Here is a 16,361-nt window from a genome sequence, read left to right on the forward strand (position 1 = left end):
CACTAGTGGTTTTAAATATAAGTTGTATCTATGCATATATGCATTATGTACAGTATGTTCACACCGGGATACCGGTGGCGATGTCCTATTCGCGATGTCACTCTCCACGACAGTTGAAGCCACCAAGGCCATGCTGTGACCAGAGATGGGAAATCCAGGACCAGAAAGTAAAACCCTGCCACAGGTGCTTCTACTCAGGTAAACAAGCTCAGTTGAGTAGAGGCACCTGTGGCTCAAGACAAACTTGTGGTAGGGTTTTTACTTTCTGGACCTGAATTTCCCATCTCCGGCTGTGACTCGGAGCACCCATCTCAGTCACTGTCACCAGGCAGGGTTAAGTGCTCCTGCAACCTTTCAAAACCATGACACACTGTTAGTCTTTTTCTTGACATCTTTCTTCTGGTCTGTCACACATTAAATAATCCTCTTAAGAACCCAAGCATGCCGCTGAATGAAAACAAAGCCCATGTCCACAAGCTTGACACATATCGCGACCAGTGATCGATGTCAAATAACAGCACACTCTAATGAAATGAAGCCACACAAAAGGGATTAAAAAGAAGCTTACATAAATCCACCCATCGATCCATTTTCTGTCGCGCTTGTCCTCATTAGGGTCATGGGCGAGCTGGAGCTCACATCTTAACTGGCTTTGGGGGAGAAGTAAACTGGTCACTTACCAAAACATATGAAAACAATTAATCTACAGTATGAATGCTAAATTGGAATTTAGTGCCGCAGTGCTGTACTGAACACACTTTGAAGCAACAAAATAAAAAAAGATAGTCGGGGCGGGTGAGATGAGTAAGATGAGTGGGTCTTAGAATGTATGAGTGACATGGCGCAGATGCTTGGATAAATTATTCACTTCCTGCTTCAATAGTGTCCTGCCAGCTGCCTTTCATAGCGCCTGTCAGGTGCCCACAAAAGATAGTGAGGGGGAGTGTCACTCATGTCAAAGAGTGGGAGAGGGGGAAGCTATCTGAGAGAAAAGTTTGTTGTTGAAGTTCCCAAAGATATAAAAGGCACACTTTAGCATACACGGAAGATTTTGATGAATCTGAAGATCAGTTTAAGATCTTAATTGCGTAACGCAAGAACCCACTGCAGAGTTATTTAGCACATTGAGATGTAAATACCATGAAATAAAAGCTGGACTTTTGTTGCATATTCATTTTTTGATGTAAAACTCAAATGTCTTTTAGTATAGGGTGGAAACAAAGGAATGGACATTGGCGTTCCAATCATTTTAGAGCACTCCAACCTTTCAGGAATTCGATGATAAATACAATGTAAAAGAGGACATATTGTATAAAATTGCAGGTAAATCATCCATGCGCTGCCTATTTGCCATTTCCAAATATGTATCTGCAAGCAAGCAGACCAGAATTTTTGCATAACTCTCAACTCACAACAAGAAATAATTTACATAACACCCCCCCATCCCGGAATTTCTCCTCTCATGATATGGCAGTAAGATGGGTGAAAATCTGCCATGTTCAAGTGGAATGAAAGCAGTTGAATCCAGTGTGATGTGAAGACGAGCCAGCAGGAGACCGGGGCAGTAGGGAAATGAGAGCGAATTCGTCCTAAGGCCACGTCCACACAGATATTTTCAGAAAAATGCCTATTTCCCCATCTTGGGTGTTAAAATAAAATCTGTGACACCTACTAAAATGACCTCATTCAGTGGCTTCTGATTGGCTAAAATTGCCCTATAGTTTATTGTGCATTTTGGAAAACATCTGTGTACATATGTGGACAAGAGGGAATTTTTATTTATTTCATGTGTATTCCATGACTGGGCGCTTTTTCAGTTTGCAAAGAGACACGGCAATAACAATACACCAGGCTGTTAAATCAAACATTTGTCGCTGTTCTGTTCCTAATGATTCAAATCAAACACCAGGATTTTGCGTGCTGAACTCCTCACGCAACAATGTAACGTGAGACCAAACTAACAGATTTTCAGTTAAGCCTCACAAATCTCTGTCTGTTGTAGTAAGCCCTGCAGGTCTCTTGTTCTTATGTGCAAATACTATACTTACACCTTCCAAATTTGACATGTTTAAAAAAAAAAAGAAAAAAATGTAGGACCGAATTTTTTTACATATACATATACATACATACATATATATAAAAACATAGACATATACATATATATTAGACACTGTTTTCCAGGGGTGTATTGTATATCGTATTTTGTGATTCAATTTATTGCTTTCACTTGTTATATTATTGATGTTTTGTTGTTGTAATGTAAAGTGTTTTGTTGCAGCTACAGTATGGTATAGTAGTATACAGTACTGTATAATATACAGTATGGATGGATATATACACACACACGTGTACTGAATACAAGTTACAACACGCTCACACAAGCACACACACCCTGATCAACGTAGTGATAATTTGTTTACAGGCTGATGGGCGCTAATTGCTATGCAGCCATGTGTCTTGTTTTTTGAAGGTTGGGTGGAACTGGCCACTGAGGTTACATTCAACTCCCAGATAGGCTGTAATTGAACAATTAACGAATTGGCCGAACCATTTGGTTCGCTCTCCCCATCACAAGCACTGCAGCACACTGCTGGATTGCTGCCATCACTGTCCGGCGACAACATCCTAAATGCACTTTACAATGATTCTGACTTTTTAAACCTAATGATATTCTCTGTCTACTCCAGCATGTACTGATCAAATGATATCACCAAACGACTAATTAAAACATTTGCAGCACGTATCTCCACTGGTCGTCATTGTCTTTTTTAAGCAATATACAAAACAAACAAACAAGAACAAGGCAGCGCATAAAATAGCCAATTACCTTTACCTCTAATTACAATTATGCCATGAGTCAATGCCCTTGGTAACGATGAGTCATTTTGATGTCATTTTCACCTTGATGAATTTGATCATTTATTTAGGCTTATTGGACAAAATATGATTCTCGTCTCGAGCAAAATCACATAGGGTCCATTTAGTCCAGATGGGAACATCTATCCCGTGTGGTAAGCAAAAGATCATTGGATTTTGTGACCTAATCTTGTATGGCATGTATCATGTTTTTAGTTATTTTTACCCCTGCTTTCATTAAAACGTCAGTAAAGCTTCCTTGGAGGTTATTAGTGGACCAAGAGAGAGGAAGGGATGAAACCAATTTTCTTCCATTACCAGACATTAGGATGGCTGCAATGGCTTACCCCAGCTCAGTTGTCAAAGGGCAGACAACACTGATGAGCAGCTCAAAAGACGAAACATAAAAAAGGAGAGACGGACTGAGGGAAACTAAAAAGAAACGGAAAGGTTGTTTTATCTGGTGGGATAAAACAGAGGTGTTAGTCAGACAACAAACAGCCCCGCAGTGCACTTTACTGGGAATGAGATAAAGTCAAAATGAATTAGAAACTCACTGCTGTGCTGGATAAGGAAGAGAAGGTGGAAGATGAAAAACAGGAAGACAGTTGAGGAAAATCCATCAGAAAATTACCATCCCTATTAACGCAAACACATTTTTATTTTTTTGCACGGTCTCTTACCTACTCAGTCACAAGCAGCGCCTGGCTACATTCCGTTATGTCGATGAGACATGAACAACGACAAGCAATGAAAGAAAACAGTTCCGTGAGGCGGAAGAGAACAAGATACTGGAATTAGACTTTCGTCGGACTACACCGTAAAGTAATCTGAGTAGTTGACCTCAGCAGGACTGCCAGTGCAGCTCGACTCCAACACATATGTTCAGTTCAAGTGTTTATATTAAAAATTAAGGTTTAATGTAATAGGGTTAGGGTGCAGGTTGAAGTTGCTTTTCATTTTTAGGATTCTAGTTGCGAATGTCAGCAACACAGGAAATAGTGTCTTATTCAGACACCTGGGAAAAGTTGGAAACTGAGGGAGGATATAAATTGGCTACTTTAATACTCAAGGTTTCTTTTTCTCTGACTGGAGGCTTGCTTTAGTGATCTGTCATGATAACTAGGTCAGAAACAGCACTTGTGTTTTATATTCTTCCTCCTTCACCTAAAATAACCCTTTTCACTAATGAAGGAACTCACACCATGTTTATTTATTCATTTATAAATACGTACCAATAACCTGTAAAACTCAATTGAAAGCAAAAATAAAAATCAAATATAGAGGGGAAGTAAAAATTGAGATTATGTGGTTGCAAAAGTGTACACACCGTCTTACAATTGGGGATGTGGTTGTTTTCAGAATTCACAAATCTCATTTATACACATGAGAAATAAGAATCAGCACACAAATCCACCATTTAAAGTGCCTCTTTTTAACCGCAAATTAAGTTGAACTGCTCTCGTAGGCTTTTCCCAAAGTGCTTTTACTTTCTGGTGCTTGGCGCTGTTCACAATCTCCACCATATGTGTGCATCTGATAGGTAAATTAATAGTTTGGGGGATGTGCATATTTCAAGAAACAGGAAAGGAAAAATGATATAGCTTCAGAAATGGCTTATCGACGTCGGAGTACTGTAACCAGATGAAGTTCGGAAGGCTTATTAGTTGAGGAAATGCATGGATGTGACAACTCTCGCTATCTCCCGTTTCAACTTATCATCAGTGTCTGTAGTTCAGCACTGGGAAAATGGATCATTTCAGGCAAATATCCATCAATACTTTTCAGGAAGGCCTGTAAGTAAGCAGAGGACTTATGGTGACAGACCAGAAATTAGAAATGATATTTAAAAGGGAATTGAACAATGTAGGCCCGGAAACTTTCTGAGAGGAGAACTGATTGACTTGGCTCATCATTATTCATTGTGGTTGTGTGTTCCAGATTCAACTATAGCCTACTTTTTTTTTTGTGCAGCGGGTCTCAATCCCTGATTCTTAGGTTAAAAAGCCCAAGCCCTTGCAGATGAGCTACTGTTGTGGTAGTATCGCATCTGTGTTTTGTCAGAATAATCTGCTGCGAGTGTCTTAAAGTGTCAAACCATGTGATATTGTGAACAAAAAATGAAATTTATCTCCAAGCATTTTTATATGGAATCTTGAAGCATGCTCTGAAGCATTATACAAACAAACAAAGCATTCCTCAGAACTGACCGGGTAAATGAAAACAGAGTAGCTAATGTCATGACAAGTTAGAGGCTGAATTATTGAGAGAAAATTAAAGAATTGACAGCAACTAACCCATAATTAATACATCAACACACACATCTGTCAGCTGGAATGCACTCCCAAATGAATTTGCTTTAATTTCTCATATTCACTCCTAATTGGTCAATAGTCAGTCACGGTAAAAATATACACTTTTAAGTGTACTGTATAGTGATTTTCATTTTTTTTTTAAAAATCTGTTTAAAAGTAATATCTTACCTCTAATAACAATCTGACACTCTCTACAGTTAAATCAATAAATACCCACAACTATTAGTCGAGGATATACTGAAGTTAAAGGGCCCGATACAGTTGCCTGTGGTACTCCGTGGACAGCAGGAGTGTCATTTAAAACTGTACCAATTATTTTCTTTCTACAAAGCAGGTGGGTTCACAGTCGTCAAGGAACTGATGGCGTATTGTGTCAAAGGATCCAGTAAGGTAAATAAAATTATTGGGAAAGAGCAAAAGCGGGATCTACAAAACCGCTACAAATGGCTGAAAGAGCAAATAACAAAACAAAACAAAAAAAAAAAGGAAAATCCAGTTCTGAGATTATCCAATAGATAAGTGGCTACAGAGAAGACTGTAATGAAGGTTTATTGAGGTAAAAAGCTAATAACGCAAGCACTGAAGCACCTTTGCCAGACTTTATGAGAATTTGAGCCGCTCTTTTTGCCTCGGGCACAGAGAGTCTTTCTAAAGTTAGGTTTGAGAAACCTACAGCTAAAGACTCAACCATTGGTATTTATCTCCAAATACCTTAAGGTATTAATTATCTCATTCATACACAAGCACACTTATTTTTGTGTGCAGCTCGGAAAACAAAGCATTGGAACAAAAATAATAAATCAAAGCATGTCCTCGAAATTAAGAACTCAATTTCAAAAGTGTACTTAACACTGTGAGAAGGAGAAGCCACTGAAGTTGTTTACTGTGTTCCCATTTTTAATTAAGTCAGCCAGACACGGTCTTGGCCAGAGGAGAATGTGCTCTATTCAGCGGAACGTATACCTCGGCCGTGATGAATGAGCTGTCATCCGCCATTGTTGCCGAACCTCTGTCTCCTTGACACGGGGCCATTTCCTCAGCAGCCGATCACTGCATCAGACTTCTCATGGTCTTAAGGCTAAAGGTCACAACAGTATTCTAATGTGGGCACAAAGTTAGGCAGTCCATAGTCTGCCGGAAGATGAGGTCGGAGTGGAACAACTCGTACTGCTTACCGTACGTAGCGTTCCATGATAACCATTTTGCCCTTCCCTTCTGTGTTGTGTCACCATTGAATAGACTATAATGTATCTCTGTTCAGGCTGTTCACCGCAGTATGTCTAAAGAGGGGTAGCTTATACTAGTGTACATGCACTGTATACCAATTTTTCAAAAATGTAACAGACCCCAAATATGAAGAAAATATCAGCGTGTGTGTGCTTATTACGCTTATAGTTTTCCTATGACGCCATGCATGGTGGAGGACGTTGCGTTATGTTCGGGTGCTTTGTGACTATGTGAATCATGTTATTGGTACTTTTACTGTTGTGCTTGGCTGCAATCAGGGGCGGAGCCAGAATGTGGCTAATGGGTGGGCCTGGGAAAATCAAGGTGGGCCTGCATATTTCTCTCACTGAGCACAATCCTCCTGTGCCAACAAATCGTATATTTAAATAAAATGACAAACTGAATATGAAGTTGATATCTTCCTTAGAAAACCACAACTATGCCATTCTTACTATCCAATAAAATAAAACCCTAAACATAATGAAACATCCATCCATCGATTATCCATACCGCTTATCCTCACAAGGGTCGCGGGCGTACTGGAGCCTATCCCAGCTGTCTTCGGGCAGTAGGCCGGGGACGCCCTGAATTGGTTGCCAGCCAATCGCAGGGCACACAGAGACAAACAAACATTCACACTCATAATTACAACTATAGGCAACTTAGAGTGTCCAATCAACCTACCAAGCATGTTTTTGGAATGTGGGAGGAAACCAGAGTACCCAGAGAAAACACACGCAGGAAAGGGGAGAACATGCAAACTCCACACAGGGAGGCCGGAACCGGGATCGAACCCACAACCTCTGAACTGTGAGGCGGACGTGCTAACCAGTCGACCAATGAAAACACAAATGACAACATAATTTACTAAAATTTTTCATGTATCTCACGGGGTGGGCACCCAGGCCCACCCATGGCTCCGCCCCTGGCTGAAATAATCCAGGAGGGAGGGAAAATGACCATAGGAGGTGGGCCAGAACAAGTTTTGGCATTTTTGCCGATGCATGCATCTTGGCGCAGTTAATAATGAGTGTTTGGGCATAAACACTGCTGACTGGCAATCGAAGCAGCTCCTCTCATTGGCTTTAAAGTAGACAGGCAAGAGGTGCGCAGTCCTAGACATGATGGTACTATAAGGTCATTGTAACTTTTGAAGACAAATGTACAGGTATTGATGTAATGATAGTAATTTAAAAAATAATAGTAAGAAGAGCAAGATTATTAATTGTGACCAACTAATATTTTATCATTTATTCTAATGGCAACATCATGGAAAGTTGCCAATACATACTACACAGACTTGAGACAGGGAGACGTAGAGTAATTTTTATGCATGCATGGAGCAGCAATAGCAAGGCTAAATTCAAGAATGTATTTTATTCCAGAGGTCCCAAACATAAACATCAATGGAATGTGGAAATTTCTGCAGACTGCCAGTGTAATGCCAGATGACAGGTGACATGACAGGAGCACCGACCATATTCTCCCAAGGGAGTTGCCCATTTCACCTGAATGTCAAAGTCAAAATGACAGCGCTATATTTCATCTTTCATGATATAAATTTAAGTGACCTTTGTTGAGGTCCCAGGATTATTGCAATCTCTGTCAACGTTTTACAGGAATTGGTTGACATTATTGTTATTCACATTCCTGTCAAAAGTTCCCAATCTCTGTGGGGGGGTGGGGGGCTTTGAATGTCATTTTATTTATGCCGGACAAGCCCCTCAAATGAAGAACATATTTTAGTCCGCTTCAACTCGAAGAGTTAAAGTATATGACCTATTTGGAATATGTTCTTGCCTCCATCGAAAACTTCCGTTAAACTTGCAATGTAAGTGGCAAGCAGCTGTAGAAAGTTGTTCCTTCACTTTATCAAAATGAGTCTGAAATGACTGCATTTTAAAACATGTATTGCTTTTCATTTTATTGAAAGAGAATTCAGCACAAAGTGTATAAAATCAAAATTATATTTATGTTCATGGCACATTCATCTATGGTTCCTTCCCCACATTCCTCTCTTGTCGGGAATACATCTCAGTGATGTCTGGGAAAACATCTAGAGAAGCAAGACAATCAGTCTTTCTACTACCACAGTATAACCTTTCTTTGACGCGTTACACAAGTGTCACACTGGCTCGCTGCGTCTTTAATGTTTTGGGCTTAAGTATTGATTGACTGAGGTCATCTTCAAAGTTCTGACTCTCGGCGCTCTTCAACTTTTTCCCGGCTACGCAAAGCAGGCTGCGTGGTGCGTGCAATCAGACTTCAAGGATTCTTTGATGGGATGTGACTTGTGTTACGTTTCAGCCAATACGGCGCTGAGATTTTAAATAGAGGTCATCGTCCAGTGCAGTCTTTTTCCAGTGTCTGTTTGGGAACTGGAACACCCAAATCAACAATATTCAAAAGATTTTCCAAAGTCACTACAGTCTTATGCAAATGACAATTCTAGTGTATAATAAAAGTGAATATACAGAGCGATATTGTAGATTGCAGGTATTATTGTTTTACCAACAAGCATATTTTTATGCAGAAATTCTCAGTCATGCTTTTTTTTTCCACACGAATAAAAATGAATGAGGCAAGACGGACATCCAAGCTTCAACTGAAGGTGGTTGCAGCGAAGGCCTATATAGGAAGCGGTATATATAGGAAGCAAGGCTGGCCCCTAAAAACAGGCTCAATTCAACAACACAAAAATTGGCTGTGTTTAAAATAAGATGACATTTTGATCCTTGCACTAGTTTACTGTATTAAAAAAAAAAAAAAAAACATGTAAAAGACACACAGGAAATAATTCAAATTGTAAAAGAAAATGCAAAACATCTCTCTTAAGATATATAATCACAAATGCAGCATTGCATTATTAGCATATAACTACAGGGGGTTAAATGTGGAGTGTACTATAGCTACCAGAATAGATGCTTAAGGTAAAAAAAAAAAAAAAAAAAAAAGAATTTAAAGGGGAAGTCAACATAAACATTCATTTCAAGAATATGTTCTGTGCAAGCCCACTAGTTGGAACATGGCATTCTTAATTAATATTGCGTTTGTGGAATAAGTTAATCAACCTGTTTTTAGCCATCTCCGGAGGCAGCCATTTTGTCACTTCTGTCGACTGAAAATGACATCACAGCTCCTCAGGGCTCAGATAACGACCAACCATAGCTCAGCTTCAGAAAACAGGTGAGATGTGATTGGTCGTTATCTGAGCCCCGAGCAACTTTGATGTCAATTTCAATCGACAGAAGTGACAAAATGGCCATCCCCTGAGATGGCTAAAAGCGGGCAGATTTTGCTGCTTAACTCATATTCCACAAATGCGATATTAATTAGAATGTTACGTTTCAACTAGTGGGCTTGCATAGAACATATTCATAAAAAAATATATATGTTTGGGTTGACTTCAACTTTAAAGCCCTTCTTAACCCATTTCAGATCACGTTCATTTATTCTATACACCACAGATGGCAGCCGTCCCTTCCAGTGTCTTGTTAGACACTAAATAACATATTTCCCCCTGTATAGTAGCCAGAGGAAGCCATTTTTCAACCATGATCGTAATCTAACCTTGAGACATCCAGGTGGCATACATGAAAAGTCTTTTATCAATAACTTTCGACAACAGATGCGTGAAACGGTAGGCTAATACGTGCGACTTAAATCACGTCACACTCATAAATAACCCTCAAGCACAAACGCAATTTCAGACTGCACCGAAATGACTTCCAAAAATACGGTGCATTCTGTCTTGCTTTTCTTGACCTTGACTCTGGGTGCCAAGCCTCAATAATGTATGTGCATTATTCTGTAAGACCCCGTAGAAGCAGGTAGGTTGTTCAGCAGTGATGAGACCATATTTAACGACCATAATAACGATGTAGGAAATGTAATGATTGTGGTATTATGGCCAAAGGCAGTGGGTCGGGCATAAAACCAATAATATTGCCATACTTTTACCAGCCAAGGGAATTACTGGGAAAATATAATTTTCATAATGCACTAAAACATAGAGCTGCCAAGTGTAGGTAAGGGATGTCATTCTTTTGTATCAATCTCCAAATCCCCACATCATGGCGCAGATTTGCTCCCACCATGCCCAACTGCCAGTCTGGCGCACCGCATTTAACTCATTCACTGCCATTGACGAATTTACTTGTCTTTTTACAATTTCAGCTCCAACGGCCTGTGCTCATCTGCGGAATTGCCAATATCGGGTCTAACTCGATGAGATATGCCACGCACTGTGCGTTACTTATGCCACTCATGAAAATAGAGCCCCACATCTTCATGTAGATCTTTTTTTTTCCTCCCCCAAGCATATTACAAGCGTGACTCAGAAACTCTGTTCAGCCAATTAGGAGGTCAAAAACACAAACCTGTACACTATAGCTGTCCCGTGTCAGTAGAGTATGCTTAATATGAGCACTTGGATGCTTATTACTTAACATAAAGTGGCAAAGTAAAGTCGTTGAACGTGTTCTGCTGTTAGATAAAGGGAGAAACAAGAACTGAAGCTTGAATGTCATCCCTTCTCATGCAAAATCCCACAAACCCTGAAGGGAGAAGTCTATATTTTTGCTTTAAAAGAAAGAAAAAAAAAAACATGGCATCCACCTTGCTCATTAATCCGGTGTATATGAATTTACAGCCAATAATTTTTTTTCCTCCAATCCCTTTACGATTACTTGCATGGAAAGCCAGAGAAATATAATGGAATGCCTGCTTTCCTCACACCATGAGGTATCTCGTCTTGATAGTCTCACGGGCAATAATTCTTTGTTTACTTGTTATGAGAGAAATTCAATGAAAATATGTAGAGAGTAAAGCATAAGTGCAACAGAAAAAAAATGCTGACTGGACCCTGTCACCATTTTGCTGATTACAGACATTGGGTAACGTCAAGCAAGGGGGGAGGCAAAGAAGTGATTTGATTTGGGTCAGTGGAGGCATACCTGACATATTCTACGTCACTATGGGGAATATTCTCTTATTCCTAAATGAAAAAGTTTAGAAAGTTCTCCCATTGGCTTGCGCGTCACTTACACACCTTCTTGAAACGTGTCGGTGGAACGACCTTGAAAGGAGGGCCTTCCTTGACAAACTAAGACACTTAAGCATCTTTTGTTTTCCTTTCTGACTTGCCGCTAAAGCACCGGGCACCGAGTGTATAACAATTTCTGCATAAATTGCGTCCAATAAAAACGTTCAGGCGTATGCACGGGTTGCTTAATTACTGCGTGAAGGTGTAGCTCCTCGGGATATTACATCTGGCATGGCACAGGTTGCTCAGACTATATGATCTGTATAATCAGTCTAAAAGCAGAGCATTTCTGCCGACGCGTTCGGAGGACAGACGTCCTTCCAGAATGACAATGAGGGAGTATCGGAGAGCCACAGCTGGACGTGACAGAAAGAGATGAATGAGGCCCGAGAGGGGAAGCTTGAACCCCTCCAGCACACCTGCTCACACCTGTGCTCCCCTATTACTGGCATTCCTCCAAAAATCCCAAGAAAAGAGAGAATTCCCCCCCCCCCCACCCCAAGAAACAAAATGTCAGATGCTGTGAGCAAATAAATGTGTAAAAAATGGCTTTTAGTCTGTGGTCTTCTATACCTTTTTTTTCCTTACTTTTAAAAAAAGCCACTCATAAATGATGAAGCAAAGGAAAAAGTGACTTGGCGCCATAAAGGCAGGTTATCGGTCTCAACTGAAAAAGTCGTGACTGCAATGGGGGGGGGTTTAGATTAGGGGATTGTTGTCAATCATTGTTAACTGTGGGCCTTTGAAGCTTTTTTCTGATTAAGTCAGATATAAATGATCTTGACCCAATGCGAAAATTGGTACAAACAAGTACAAGTACAGTGAACCTCCACTACTTGCAGGTGAAACAAACCAAGCCATGCCAAAAAAAAAAAAACGTTACCAATTGATTCCCCCCAAAAAGGGTTTGTAATTTTCTATAGATGCGACAAGATGGTGGCAAAGCTCTCCTTTTCTATTAGACACGGCTATGGCCTGACTTGATGAATCACCTTCCTGCTAATAGGTGAATTTACAAATATAAGGGTGTTGACATTAGGTATAGCATAACCAAACATAGCTCTTGAAAAATCAATTCATAGATTGGTTTCAAAGCTTCAATCTTGATTATTCCAACTCTATAAAATCGCATGCACTGAATGAATTGATTGGGGATCTAGCACAAGAGCATGACAGATCAGAGTCTCTATAAGGGGGGGGAAAAAAAATCTTCCAAGTCTAACAAGCTATCTTGACCTACTTTGAGCTGACAGTTACTTGTTGCTTGTCACAGGATGATGTAAAAAAAAAAAAAAAACAGAGAGACAGACAGGATGAGTAAAGTAAAAGTGAGATGTATCCCATCTGGAAAATCTTTAAAAATATATACGTATCCACATTTTTATTTAGTAGCTGGAGCTAAACAGTATCGAAGTATAGACGTTTGCTTCCTTCTTACGGCTGTTTGTCTTTTCTTTGCTTCCCCGCCCCTCAAGGTAAATTGTCTACTGCATCCCATTCTTTATTCACAGCATTTTCACCCCTATCAGTCGTCTGTTAAAAGCTCATGTCTAATTAAAGCGTTTGTGCCGCAGGAATCTTCTATTCAGTGATTACCCCGGCACTATGCGCTATCTAGGTCAGAGCGGCAGTGAACCCCGAGGTTACAATGCGCTCGCTGTATGCTTTCAGGACGTATGAGCGCCTCTCTGATCATATTCTAATTCCCTAGATCTTTTCGCCTCTCTATCTTGGCTTCACACCACGGTCGGCGGGAGAATGCCCCGCACCCGTCTCCGATGCCATGTGGCTAAAAAACATCAGTTGCGCGAGGAGTGTTTAACAAAACATGTGGCTCATCCCACTCCCCCGGGGTATAAAAGCTTCCACAATTTGAAGGGATTTAATAAAGAATACTATATATCAGTAGTTAAAAAAGTTCTAGCAGTGCACAGCCAATTTATTTCTTAAGGGGCATGTGCATGTTTGTGCTTGTGTCCCCATCCCCTCCTGGTGCAGGCGTGAAAAATGGTCAATTGAAGGGTGTCAGGCAATCATCCAGGCACCAAGCTGGCCAATTCACTCTGGGCCTGAATGAAGGCACGTCCGACTAATATAAATCTGCCCGCCAAGCCCACACTGCGACCATAATAAACCATGTCAATCCCGTACACAGCAAAATATGATTGACTTCACCCCCTTAACAGTGCTGGGAAAGCCACAATGTCATAATGCCCATTCTGTGCTGCATGCATACACAAATGCCAATTTTAAATTGAATTCCGATATTGTGAGGAAGGGATTTATCTTTTTGCATATCCAGTCAATCTGCTTTCCTCGCCCATTTCCTAGTCCCAGGACAGGAATTAGTTATACCTTTAATCCAGTTCATCAAGTGTTGGTCAATGCTCTGTTGTGTAAGATTAACTGAAATTCAAACAAACAACAAAATGTCCTATAATTTTGATACGATAGCATTATAAATCATCTTGCATAATGAGAATTTAAATGCTTACACGGGTTGTGGTTAGTCTGCCCAAACCATATTCTGGTGAATCTGTGTTTGTTTGTTACCTGAGCCCTCAACAAGTGAAGTCATTTTCAGTCAACGGCAAGTGGCAAAATGCATTTTTAAAAGGTGTTTATTTACATGAAAAATAATTAAGTTATCGAATTAATCATGAACAAAATATCAATTTTTATCTGCTGAAAATTGCAACATTAGTAAAGTATCTCTTTAGGATGGAACCCAAGGGTAGCAAATTCAACGGAAACAGCAGGGGCCCCGAAATATAACCTTGCGGAAGACCATACGACAGAGGGTCAGAGCAGGACTCAGAGCAACCAAGGCTAACACAAAAAGATCAATTCATATCTAACGCTGCAGTCAGATCCTACAAAACAAGACACACACAGTCTGTAGTGTCATTTGCCAGGAATACATCAATCAAAACTCATAACAGGGCTGACTCCATGCTGTGCGTCATCTTAAAACGTGACTGAAAAATCTCCATCGTGTAATGTTCATCCAAGAAAGATTTCAACCAGTGTGCACCACTTTTTCCAGATTTTTTTTATTTTTTTTTTTATATAAAAAGGCATGCTGGAAATCACTTTAGACCTTGAAATACTCTTATCAGGAACTTGCTCCTTAGAAATTAATCTCTGCTTTATGTGATTTGCCCGATATGCACCAGCGTTTTAATCAGTGATTTTCTGACCCGATACCAACTTCCTGCCTCGATGACATAGGACTCACCGGGACTGTACTGGACACAGTGTCAGGCTCGTTACATAGTGCCAAACTGAAAATGGATTGATATGGGGTATTGGGGTCATGCAAGCATCATCACATTTGATCATTTTTAGCCTAGAATTCAGAGTGATTCTCATGTTGTTGTTTATCCTCACAAGCACATACATAGCCCTGCAGCCTCACGCTGACCTATGAGCTGGGGATTCAGGAGCTTTGCTGAAATTATGGTGGAAAATCCATCATAAAGAAATTTGAAAATGACCATCCCTAGTTTGCAAAGAACTGGGCACAAGAATAGAAATAGAACCAGACTCAGGTGCCTGCTGAGGATTTAGAAGCATTTGGACAGTCCAAAAATTAAAACCGCTAACTTTCAAGGCTCTTTCTTTGTGACAAACGTAAATCCGGTCCAGTGAGGAGGCAGGTTTCAATTTCTAATTCGTCAAGACAGATACCATAAACTAATAAAAGTTTCTATATTTCATTTCTATAGTTTCAAAAGTGCAGTTCCTATAACACAGGTCAACACATTATTACATATTTTTAATCAGAGATTAAAGTAAACTATTCTCAATTAGGTTTTTTACGCTGATTCCGAATAACAATCATTTTAATAATAATATAATATGGAATATATAGTAACACTATGTCTTGATATTTGCCTTAAAGTGGAAGTCAATCCAAACATTTTTTTCAAGAATATGTTCTATTCAGGCCCACTAGTTTAAACAAGGCATTCTGATAGATGTTTGTGTTTGTGGAATAAGAGTTAATCCACCCATTTTTAGCCATCTGCGGGAGCGGCCATTTTGTCACTTCTGTTGACTGAAAATAACATCACAGTTGCTCAGGTAACGACCAATCACGGCTCCCCTGTTTTGTGAAGCTGAGCCATGATTGGTCGTTACCTGAGCATCTGTGTCCAGAACCGTCTTTCATATGAGCATAAACCTAACACAGGATCAAAGCATTCATTTATAAAATGATTTTTGTTTGTTTTTATTGTAATCCAGATTAATGTGTTGCTTGCTTGTTTAAAAATGAAATAAATACATGGGAAGAGGACCCTGAATTTTTTTTTTTTTTTTTTTAAATCACATACTGCATTACATATCGCAACATCGGGGGGGGGGGGATTTTAATTGGTTTATTTTTCAAAACAGTAATTCTTATATCATCACTATATAACATTTGTGCAGGTGATGCGATGCCAACACACAGGTTACAGCATATTTCTGGAGCATAATGTCACACGCACCTTAACAGTGAGTAAAAGAAATAATAAATTCAATCCTTTCAGAGCATAGGCACATTGCCATGTGGACTTTCTAAAAATGCTACAGAGTACTGTTTTAATGAGCCATAGTTCAGGACGCCGCACATTTCATTGTCAGCATACAAAAGCGAGATGATCAGCAGGCGGCATCCAATACCGAATTTGTGATTGAATGTGCTGATGTCTGCTTTTCAGTGTCGACTATAACACACAGTTCCGCTCACATGGGCAATCAATGATAAGTCTGTCACATGAGCTGTGAATTGCTGAGCTTCAACACTTTCGTCTAAAGAATCTCTCCAGCTGCTTTTGAAAAAAAAAAAAAAAAAAAAAAAACATGATTTGATTTGACCTTGGGAGAAAGCATTCATTGATTTCATGTCGTTTGGTATGTTTCTATCCATTTAT

General features: G+C 39.8%; 1 protein-coding gene across 2 annotated transcripts in view; it reads right to left on the minus strand.

Moving 5' to 3' along the window:
• Window positions 1-16,361, minus strand: part of glp2r (glucagon-like peptide 2 receptor) — a 67,519-nt gene that overhangs the window by 39,797 nt on the left and 11,361 nt on the right. Inside the window, exon 1 of one of the 2 annotated variants that reach the window (XM_086017478.1) lies at window positions 3,540-3,625. The exons of the other annotated variant lie outside the window; for it this stretch is intronic. The gene's annotated coding sequence lies outside the window, so the exon portion shown is untranslated. Of the gene's footprint in view, window positions 1-3,539; window positions 3,626-16,361 lie in introns of those variants that run through there. 2 annotated transcript variants of the gene reach the window in all.

The sequence above is a fragment of the Filicampus tigris genome, chromosome 19 (assembly GCF_054856515.1).
Source record: "Filicampus tigris isolate MCC_2025a chromosome 19, RoL_Ftig_1.0, whole genome shotgun sequence".
Classification (NCBI taxonomy): domain Eukaryota; kingdom Metazoa; phylum Chordata; class Actinopteri; order Syngnathiformes; family Syngnathidae; genus Filicampus; species Filicampus tigris.